The following is a 12046-nucleotide window of genomic DNA, read 5'->3' on the forward strand; positions in this document are numbered from 1 at the left end:
TGAATGCTTTGTGTTTATGTAACTATCCATCCATTTTTCAACCAGTTTAATTTTTTTTTTTATTTGAGAATGGTTGTGTAGTATAAATTTAAAAATAAATGCTGGTAAAAATGAAATCTGATAAAAGTTGGAAACAGTTGTTTCTTCACCAAGTATCATTGAAAGTTCCCTACATAAACTACTGTAAATTAAAATATCTTTGAAATCTCTTTCTTCAGTTTATGTTCTGATATCATAGGATAGGGTAACATCCTCTTAGATCTGAGTGCTGCATTTGACACCATTGATCACAACTTTCTTAGAAATTGCCTTAGTCAATGGGTGGGCCTCTCTGGCAGTGTCTTAAATTGGTTTGAATCCTACCTGACAGGGAGAAAATTTTTTGTTAGTTGTGGGAATTACAACTCGAAGACACATGATATCCGATATGGTGTTCCACAAGGCTCTATCCTGGGTTCGCTGTTATTCTCAATCTACATGCTTCCGTTAGGTCAGATTATCTCAGGGCACAACGTGAGCTACCACAGCTATGCTGATGACACACAGCTGTACTTATCAATAGCTCCTGATGACCCTGATTCTATTGATTCACTAACAGAATGTCTGACTTGTATCTCAGAATGGATGAATAGTAATTTTCTCAAGTTAAATAAAGAGAAAACTGAAATCTTAGTGATCAGCAATAATGGATACAATGAGGCTATTAGAAATAAACTGGATACATTAGGATTAAAAGTCAAGACGGAGGTAAAAAGCTTAGGGGTGATTGTTGACTGTAATCTGAATTTTAAATCACATATTAATCAGATCATTAGGACAGCATTTTTCACTTAAGAAACATAAGTAAAGTTAGACCGCTTATATCACTGAAAGATGCTGAGAAATTAGTTCACGCGTTTGTTTTCAGTCGACTAGATTACTGCAACGCACTCCTCTCAGGACTACCCAAAAAAGACATAAATTGTTTGCAACTAGTGCAGAATGCAGCTGCTAGAATCCTAACTAGGAAAAGAAAATCCGAACACATTTCTCCAGTTTTAATGTCACTACACTGGTTACCTGTGTCATTCAGAATTGACTTTAAAATTCTGCTTATGGTTTATAAAGCCTTAAATAATCTCGCCCCATCTTATATATCGGAATGTCTGACACCTTATATTCCAAATCGTAACCTCAGATCTTCAAATGAGTGTCTCCTTAGAATTCCAAGAACAAAACTTAAAAGAAGTGGTGAGGCGCCTTCTGCTGCTATGCACCTAAAATCTGGAATAGCCTGCCAATAGGAATTCGCCAGACTGATACAGTAGAGCACTTTAAAACACTGCTGAAAACACATTACTTTAACATGGCCTTTTTATAACTTCATTTTAATCTTAATTTAACTTAATCCTGATACTCTATATGTTCAATTTCCTCAAAATAACTATTCATGGTGGCTCTAAAATCGGTACTGACCCCTACTCTCTTTTCTGTTTCTTTTTCCGGTTTCTTTGTGGTGGTAGCCTGCGCCACCACCACCTACTCAAAGCTTCATGATGCTCCAACAATGATGGACGGATTAAAAGGCAGAAGTCTACGTGACCATCATCATCATCAAGCCCTTCCGTGAGAATCCTAAATCCAAAGAGGACTGTTTCATTTATGTTAGGTAGAATGTCCAGAGGGGACTGGGCGGTCTCATGGTCTGGAATCCCTACAGATTTTATTTTTTCTCCAGCTGTCTGGAGTTTTTTGTTTTTTCTGTCCCCCCTGGCCATTGAACCTTACTCTTATTCGATGTTAATTAATGTTGATTTATTTTGTTTTATAATTGTGTCTTTCATTTTTCTATTCTTTAATATGTAAAGCACTTTGAGCTACTGTTTGTATGAAAATGTGCTATATAAATAAATGTTGTTGTTGTTGTTATCAAGGTAATTTAAAGTAATCAAAAAGGCTAATATATTTTTGAGCCCTCATTTTAAAATGGTGCAAAGAGAAAGAACTAGGCTAAGCTCAGAAGCGCTTTATTCATGTCATTCAGATTCCACAAAATAAGCATTTATTCTTTCAATATTTTTTTCTTTCACTCTCGTTTATAATAATCAAAGGTTAAGCCAAGCAAACCATGTTAATAGAAAGATATGAAAGATTTAAGAGAAAAAAAAAAAGCGTATAAATATTCAGTCAATTTTCTTTCTGATTTCCTGGGACAACTCTCTTCTTTGCTTTTTCTGGTCCATGTTCAGTGTGGGACACACAATGATACCAACAGAGTGAATACTTTTCTTCATTTCAAGAAGCTGAATGACTGATTGCATGATTGGAGACAAATGTGATACTAATTAAAGAAAACGGCTAATTTTGGGGAAAACTGAACTCTAAATCTTTTCTAGGGATACCAACAAATGTGTCTAGACCATTTTATATTATCTTTGTAGAATAAGCAATACTTTATCTCTTTTCACACTTGTTTTGCTTTACTTTATGACATTATCAAAGGCTTGCAGTTAGACATTGGACACTTGCTTTTCATTTAAATCCCTTTTCAGGAGGCATACAGCATTTCTTCAATGAGCTGTAAGGGTACAGACAAATTTGTCTAAATCTGAATGTGTTAAAAGGGATGTAAAAGGCTTACCTTTAAAACAATTTGTTTGAAAGCTCCGATATACAGTTTTTTCGGTATTCACTGTTCTCCCTTAGAATATGACATTAACCAAACACTATATATAAACTAGAATGAAATGTTGTACTCAAATTTCTGGAAAACTAACAAGAATTAAATTAAAGGCACATACTGTATATGCCTGACACCTTTCCATTATTCAACTCTTAGTTACAGTATAGTTTACTTATCAGGCAAATTTAATATTTTAACAGAATGATGTACAAAAGTTCACAAAAACATGTAAGAGGAAACAATGATTAGGCCAAGCATGCTCACTTAAAAATAAGAAACATCTACATATTTAACTGTAAATTAAGAAAACTGTTAAGTGACTAACCTGTTTACAAATAAACCTTTTTTAACATCTAATTACTTTTTCTGCACTGCCATTTATATTTAACGATGTGATGCATCAATTTATGCCCAGGCAAACTGAAAAAGAAAAAAAAAAAAAAAAACACTACTACTCCTACACAACAGTGGCTGGAGTGCAGTTAACATACTTCAGACACTTGTGTTTATTTATTTGTGAATGCTTTTACAAAGGGAGGTATTACTCCACAGTAAATATTTCTCTCACAACAAATAATACTTATTTTAACTGAACAGAAGGGCATTTCTAAACAAAAATGAAAAGTTAACAAAAAGATGGAACTGCCCTGCATATGCGTTTACATATTTATTTACATATAATAATATGTACTTGGATTTTAGGTTTTTTTTTCTATTCTAAACTGAAAATAAATCAGAAAATGCACCTTTGACATAAAAAATGTGAATAATGTAATTTAACATTATTGCTGCTTAAACTGCTAAGAGATTGTTGGATGCCAGGATAATTCATCTCAAAAACAATGTAGGACAAATTAGTAGTCCATGCAGGTAAAACTGGGCTAACTGAGGAAAAAAATGAAAGAAGACTGTGTTAGTGCATATGCAGCTGCTCCAGTTTCTCCTCTACTAAAAGTATAATAAAAAGAAAAACAAAAACAAAATATAAAAATCACTTTGAAGCTAACTTTAATTTATATTCTTCCTTTTATATACATTCTTATAAGTAAGAACACAGTTAATTACTTTCATCCACATTTCTTTAAAATATATTACTTAACCGTAAATACCCTTACAAACTTCCCAATAAACTACATATATTTATATAATTTAATGCAGCAGTGTAGCTTTGATTAAAAATGTTCTAGTAGTGCCCCATTCCTGATTTCCTGTTTTAGCTTGTTCATAACACTTAATTGTTTCTGATCTACAAATTTAATACATAAGACACACTGAGTAAACACAATACAGTTTTTAAATAATCATTTGATTTAGTGAAGCAAAAAAAGTTCACCAACACTGTATTACAAATTAGACAAAGTAATTGCCACCTTAGTCATTCAATCAACCAATGGACTTAAATTTAAGTAATGGGTTAAATTAGACTAGACCAAGGATGCTCAGTTTTATTGAGGGCCAAAAATAACCCTATATATATCCAATGTGGGCCAGAATCAATGGCAGATTTGGAGGTCATGGGACTTTATTAAGGCCCTACTGTTTTACAAAAAATAGAACTGATTTAACTGGCTTGAAAAAGGACACTGTAACTTAACAATGTTATTTTAAATTTCAAGTGCAATGCTCAAAATTCACATTACTCTAGTGCAGTAATTCTCAGACTAAATCCTAGAGGGCCTTTGTGGTTGCAGGTTTTTCTTACAAACAAGTTCTGTTCTTTAATTGGACTCACAGCCTAATGAAGCAAGCTCATATTTCACTGTTTTTAAGTTTTTGGGTCAATGTAGAAATAATTTAACTAAACTTGGGCATTTTTGTATTAGATTGTGCCAAGCATTTATGTGTGTTACATCATTTAGTGTTTTTAAACAGTTTATATACAGATAATTTAGTGTTTTTATAACAATTTTTACTTTTCATTCTCCATTATTTACTAATAAACATGTTAGTGAGGCTCACACTGAAGTAGTTATAGCCTTTCGGCATTCAGTGTAGTGAAACTGGTGGGAATAAAAACTAGCAGTCACATGGAGTCACCACTGCTATAGGAAAGCAATTTCCCCTAATTTAACACTTAATTGAATGGAATTCCAATCAGGAAACCATTAAAAAATGGTTAGAATCAAAGACCAATATACTGTTTGTATCTGTAAAACAAATGCACTAAACACCTAAAATATTGCCATCATTACAGCATTACCATTAGATTGAACTGTATAAATTAAAGACCAGTAGTTGGCTAAACTGCACAAATTGGATTAGTACAGATTACTTTTAATTAAATTTAAGATATTAATAAACAATTTATAAAATAACTTTTGTTTTTCATTCATTTATTAAAATATTGCAAAGTGTTTGGTGTTGAAATTTTTCACTTTTGGAATATAAGAGGAGAAAAAGCCTAAATTATGTTAATCAGAACTAAGATTATACACTACTTTTTTGTATTGTATACAGTATTTTTGCATAAATTCCGAGGTTTACATGAAATCAGCGATTGCTATGATATACGATAGCTATTCATATAATATTCTGACACATTGAAGCAATCAGTTGATACTGGGAGCTAAAATTTAAATACATATGCATTTAATTGTTTTAAATAATTTTTTAACCATTAATTCTACTAGAGTTTTTACTGCTTAGATATACCTTTAACTTAATGTATTTTGAAAGTTTTTTATTGTTTTTAACATTGTACTAATTAGTCATTCCTAACTCCTCAGCATTTAGAAATATGATTTTTTTATTCAATACATGTTTCTTACCAATCTTACACTGTATGATACACATAGAAACAATTAACACAGTACAGGCAGTTTTTATTTCTTTTGCCTGGAACACAAGAGTACTATATCAAAACATTTTTTGCAGAGCGGAGTGTTCTATCACTACAATTGCTGAACTTGTTAAATGTTCGTGAGTTGTAGTGAACGTACTGGTAAGTAACTATCACCGTAAATACACTGCACTGCCATTCGTGGGATGCATTTAGTAATTAATATATGCGGTCCCTTGATTTTTTGTCATCACGAGTCCAAATAACACATGAAGCTTTTATTTCTTCATGTCTTTTTAATACTCATCAGATGTTCCTAGCTGAAAATTTGAATAAACACTTGTTTTCTCTATGTGCTTTTGTCTTTTCCTCTTCTTGCTTTGTTTTTAATTTTCCAATGCACATTGACATTTCATGTCACATTTTCAATGAAATAAGTTAAGAACTTTTCTAAACAACAACGTATAGCACAGCAAACAGCCAAAGTACACTGGCAGAACTATGACTTTGTATTTCTGAATTGCTACAGATTGACAAAAATATTTACAGTCAGAAAAAACTTTAGTATCAGGAACACATCTGAGCCTGAACAAAGCAAGAACATGCAGATCTTAAAGCCTGAAATCTTTTTTCAGAATCACAGACAGTACAGACCTGTCAGAACTGTGTGACAGTGGCAAGTCCGGACACCCATACAGCTTTAAAAAGTGACCAGTATGACAGCTTTCTACCTATTCATTTTCATGAGACTGTGACATCTCTGCTACAATGTTAAAGCACTAATGTTTTTTTATGGCAGAGTGGAGTGTCACCTTATTTTCACTTTTTCTTTTGGATTATTAGCAATTTCTATTCTAGCAGTTTAATTGCTGTGACATACTGTGCTAATAAACACAATTGGACACTAAAGATGCATTTAAATGGCACATGTAAATGTAATTTGACTAAATTATGTACAGATGCGATTAGTATATGAAACTAACAATAATGGGGGTGTTCTGAGAAAACCAACCTGTCATCACAGGCTGTATGCAACATGCTTTGAATATGAATGATGTGGGTAAAAAAGGTGCTCAGCCTTTAGTCTGACACCTCCTAGATTAGACACCCAAATGGGATTGCTGCCAGCCCTACTGAATATATGCATTACTTAAATAAAACCTTTCTAGCAATGTGAAGTTGGCTAAAAGTTTTCAAAAGAAGCAGACCATGCTTTGATCAAAAGAAAATCCAGAAGAATCCTGAGAAAAGAAAATAAATATATATATAAATATATATAAATATATCTGGCGGGAAAGGGTTACAAAGCAATCTTTAAAACCCTGGGACTCCAATGAACCATAGTAAAAGCAATCATGTCCAAATGGATAAAACTTGGAACATTTGTAAATCTGACCAGGAGTAGCTAGTCTAGAAAAAATACTCCAAGAGTACATAGAATCCTGTCTGGCAAGTCACAGGTGAACTTAGACAAACATCTAAGGAATTCCACAACTAGTAACATACAAGGCAAAAATGGAGAGAGTTGGAAGGTGTAAACAACAGTAAAATTGTGAAACATAAAATATTGTTATAAATAAGCAAAAAGTGGGGAAATCAAGAAAGGGGAAATACCTTTTTAAGGCACTGTATATTACAGTATACATGAGATATTTCTTGCTTTAGTGAGGGAAATTGCAAATAAGCAATTCTAATGTCTTTGGGGCATGCAACAATAAAACAACTAAATCAAACATTGATCATTCCAGTGGAAAATAATAGAGGTCAAGTCAGAGAAAAAGGAAGCAGCAAGAATATCTACTCTGTTGCAAAAATCAATACAAACTTCACATTCTTCTATATTAGAGGAATAACAAAACTGATATATACTAACTTTTTATATTTTTGGATTGTTGGAGGTATCATGCTTCACATCACAGTTGGTGAGATATGCAACAGCAGTGTGCAACAAATGACATTAGCAACAAAAGTAAACATGCCATGCAGAAGAAATTGCAGTAACAAGAAAAGTAAATTAAATCATATTTTTGTTTTACATTCTGTAAACCTCCTTTAACTCAAGCGTCACTCATCCTGTGAAAACTGGGGTAAAAGCGTTAGTCCAGAGTGTTACTCAGGAAAATGTAACGCAAAGGAAGTTAAGCTCCTGGGGCGGGGGGTATCAGAACATAATATTTAATCATGATACATGGATGAAGGCTTTGTGTTATCAAGAGAGTTTTAGATTTCTTAGCCACTGGAAAGCATTTCTTGTACATAAACAAAAATCAGCAATGAAAAGGGTTAGAATATATCTGTGCAGTTCAACAAAAACTATAATGATAACCAAAAATCAACAGGATAACTGTAAATAGCTCTGCTGCAGCTCTTCACCAAAGCAAACAGAAAAGATCTTGATGGGTGATGCAAGGAACATTGTAAATGCAGAGAACAGTATTACTTAGCCACTAACCTGGCCTCAACCCTGCCTGACTGCTGTGTCTAAGTATAGGAGAGTGGCAGATCCTGCTCAATAAATAACCCTGCTGTTCCTGTTTCAAGCTGAATAAAGATGGTTTTGCTGAAGTGTTGAGACTAAGCCTTGTGTTTTGGGGTGCAAGACAAGGACTTATAGTGCGACCATGATCTTTTAGGATTTGCTTCTGTGGCGCTTCACTGCAGTGCTGTGAGCCTGCGGTTACTCTTCCCTGGCAACGGACAAACAATCTTCCACAAAAGCGGCAATCTTGCTTTGGGATGCACCTCAGCGTGATGTTCCCGGTGGGAGGGGGCGGTATCCCAAAAGAGTTCAGAAACCTCACAATATGAAGAAGAAGAAGAGGATGATTCGGCTTCTGATTGATAACTGTGCTGCCCACAACATGCTTCCACATGTTGACTTCCTCCCACCCAATTGCACAGCGGTGCTTCGGCCATTGGATTTGGGCATCATTCGCACCCTGAAAGTGTATTATCACAAGGAAATGCTGAGAAACATTCTCGTCAGCATAACTTTTAGACAGGAGGAGATTAAAATTAACGCGAAAGAAGTTAATGAAATGATTGCAAAAGCCTGGATGCAAGTTAAAGAAAGCACTATAGTGACAAATACAGAATCTCATTACAACGAAATATTTTATAATATAATATTTATAGTTCCCTGGCAGTTCGTTGTAACGGAATTTTACCTGTACACTACATTTTTTAATTGAAATCCAAATGGTATTTTATTATCTTTTAACTTTTGAATAGAAAATTGAACAGTGACTAAACAAACACACATACAAAAAGAAAGTTTTTGGGAGTGAATCTCAAAATTTTGCATTACATACTTCGAGCATACCTGTATAAGGTATGCATGAAGGAAGTTCCGATGCCAGTTTTCAAGACTTTATTGAACTCAAAAAACAAAAAAGTCCATCACTCTCTAGAAAGATTCTGGGTACTTAGTTGCCTGCAATATTCCCGGTATTAAAAATGCATTAAAACCTGGCCCAAAGGCAAAAAATGTAATTTATCTTTTAATGAATGCATAAAATTCAATTCAATTTACTTCTGTAAAGCTCTCTTTACTGACTACTGGCTTAGATCACTTTCGCAAGTTTACAGGTATAATGCAGTGGCAGAAATAAATAAACTATATGTGATTTACACATATGAACATACAAATTATGTATAACACACAGTAAAACTGATCATTTTAAAGTTAACTGTAAACCAGTTTAAAGATTTAAGAAGTGCAATTATCTGGATGCATTTCCTAGTTCAATTAATGATTCCAACAGCAGCACTATGAATTAAAAATGTTTTCAACAGTCTGTGAATGATGCACTGTAGTACTCAAGTTTCCTAGAAATGAATAAATTAACTTCCTGGTATCCACCATACAGAGGAAATGTCTAAGTCTTCCTATATTGTTAAGAGAAAAAAGATGTTTTTAAATAGTGTTGCAACATTTGTGGTAAAAGACCAGTGTAGGGTTTTTTTGATTAGTTGAGGGTTGGGAGAGTCATAATTATTATATGATCACTTTCAATCATATTTTTAAAAGATAAATTCTTACCCTCTATGCGCAGAATAAATTGAATGTTGTTACCTCCACAGGAAAATGAGGTAAGGAAAAGTATAAGGAAAATTTACTCTCAGGTCTACTTTTAGTTTAGAAGCTTGGCATCTTAATAATTAAATTGCAAAAAACTAGTGTATCAAAATATATACAAAGCAAAGTATACTTACTATAACAGACAGACAGACAGATTTGCCATTAGATGCAAATTAAAGAAAAAGAGAAGTCACTAACCCTTTAAGATGAAAGGAACAGTCCGGTCACTTTCTTTAAAAGAGTGGCTGCTAAATCAAAAGAAATGGTTGTATTTTAGTTTTGTTAATGGAATGACTATTAAATGTCGTTTTAAGAAGACAAATAATCAAATGTCATTTACAAATTTTAACAACTAAAGTGACAGAAAGAAATTACAACAGAAAAGACTAGAGGACTGTACGTCCTCAAAATTAACAACACTTTGTATTTAAAAGAGATTGAAAGGCGAGTTCTTACTACTCTACAACATTGTGGTGTGAAATTAAGTTTTGAATAAGCAGGACAAAGGCAGAATCTTTTTAGTATTGAGAAACTCGTCGCAAGTTTTAGAAAGAAAAATACTACACTATACTTATACTCACGTTAATGCTGGTGTTCTGGTTTATACTTGACGCTCAGAATGCTTACATGCACACATCATGGCTGCCACCTGTTCCCACTTCAACTTAGCAGGCTGTCAGAAATTAATGTGATGCGTATGTGAGCTTCAGTATCAGAAAAGAATTTGGGTTCCATATGTGGTCAAGTTTTGGTATATAATGTCACTATCACTGTCCTAGAAAATATTCAAAAAAAGAAACAGGGATTTGGCTGTTGCAAGATAAGGCAGTGTGACTGCAAGCTGCATTGCCACTCCAGCAGGACCAATGCGTATGCTACGATGTTTGATGCATGATTCAATGCGATGAAGCAAATCATCTAACTTTAATGCTGACATACAAAAGTATTCATGGTGATTTTCTTCATGCATTTTTCACATATGCAATACAAACGTTGCATATTCCCCATCATAATGATGCAATACATTTAAAGGTCTCACTGTTGCGGTCTTTTTCTGCATCTTCGCAAAAGCATCAGAATGCAAAGAATTTTTTATCTTCAACATCTTTCTTCCCTTAATTTACAACACAGCGAAACCGAATGTTGTTTTCTCATGTGATGATGTCTTGCACTGCCACCTGGTGGAATCCTCTAGATTAACAAAGTATGCCACAGGTATAGTCTGTACACTGCTTTCATAGCAGCAGCGTCCACAAGCATATGCATCACATACAGTTGAGTATATTGAGTATATCGCAGCCTTTGCCCTTTTACCACACAGAGTCTAACCTGAATAAAAAAAGTTTCCTTTTAGACTACATTTATGAAAGCAGCAAACTCACATTTCTAAATCAACAAAACTTGCTATGAAGGCTTAAAAGACATGCATGTCAAATAGTCAACTGGAATAGACATACACCTAAATAAACTGGCATCTATACTAATAAAAGGTAAAGCCCTCACTGACTGACTGATTCACTCATCACTAATTATCCAACTTCCCGTGTAGGTAGAAGGCTGAAATTTGGCAGGCTTATTCCTTACAGCTTACTTACAAAAGTTGGGCAGGTTTCATTTCGAAATTCTATGCGTAATGGTCATAACTGGAACCTATTTTTTCGTCCATACACTGTAATAGACTGCAGCTCAATTGGCTGTGGGAGGCAGAGTTGCGTGTCGCGTCATCACACCTCCCACGTAATTGAGTGCCTGCCCATATAAGGTAAATATTCGCGGGTGAAGGACTGTGCTTAGCATATTCATAAGTAAAAATATCTGAATCACAAACTGATGTTAATTATATTTTGTCCATGAATACTTAAATAATTCCAAATAGTCTGTCCACTTCCTTTCATAGCTTTTCCGATGGTTGTGCCGCTTCCAGGCATGTATTTTCGTATTAAAGCATTTAACCAATCACATTTCAGCCATCATTTGTTGCCAGGCAGAGAGGAATTTACAATCTGTTGTGCAGGCACTCTAACACAGAATAAATGTCGATTAACCTGTTGCTTCAACCAATCAGATTTTGAGTTGGTGTCAGTACGGCCCTCTAGCAGGCGTACGGCGACGTCACCGTATTCAGACCCATTGATTGGATAGAAGCCGCAGGTTAGATTTTCAGCATTAGCTTCGATGGCGATAGAAAGTGACTTTTTGATGGAACTGAGGCGCACGGATAATCCGTACGACAGAGTGATTAAACTGTTTTTGAGGAAAGAGAGGAGGATGGATTTTTTTCCAAATAATCCGAATTTTGGTGAGTAAAATGTTGCGATTCTATCTGCAATGCAGCGGCTCTTTATACTGTATTTCTGCATATTAAGATGGTTTTAATAACCATAAATTAGTTTTTGAGGGGCGGGTTGATTCAGACGGAGCAATACTGAAGGCCTAGGTGTGAGATGCGCGGTCCGCCAATGGACCAGATGATACGCAAATTTAATGAACATTACAACCCAAAAATAAACAAAACTGTAGAGAG

At 34.4% G+C, this 12046-nt stretch overlaps 1 protein-coding gene across 5 annotated transcripts in view; it reads right to left on the reverse strand.

Moving 5' to 3' along the window:
• The window catches only part of LOC120531702 (methyl-CpG-binding domain protein 5-like), a 229368-nt gene that overhangs the window by 174616 nt on the left and 42706 nt on the right, over positions 1 to 12046 (reverse strand). The window contains exon 2 of one of the 5 annotated variants that reach the window (XM_039757351.1): positions 9721 to 9770. The exons of the other annotated variants lie outside the window; for them this stretch is intronic. The gene's annotated coding sequence lies outside the window, so the exon portion shown is untranslated. The remainder of the gene's footprint in view (positions 1 to 9720; positions 9771 to 12046) is intronic. 5 annotated transcript variants of the gene reach the window in all.

The sequence above is a fragment of the Polypterus senegalus genome, chromosome 6, assembly GCF_016835505.1.
Source record: "Polypterus senegalus isolate Bchr_013 chromosome 6, ASM1683550v1, whole genome shotgun sequence".
Classification (NCBI taxonomy): domain Eukaryota; kingdom Metazoa; phylum Chordata; class Cladistia; order Polypteriformes; family Polypteridae; genus Polypterus; species Polypterus senegalus.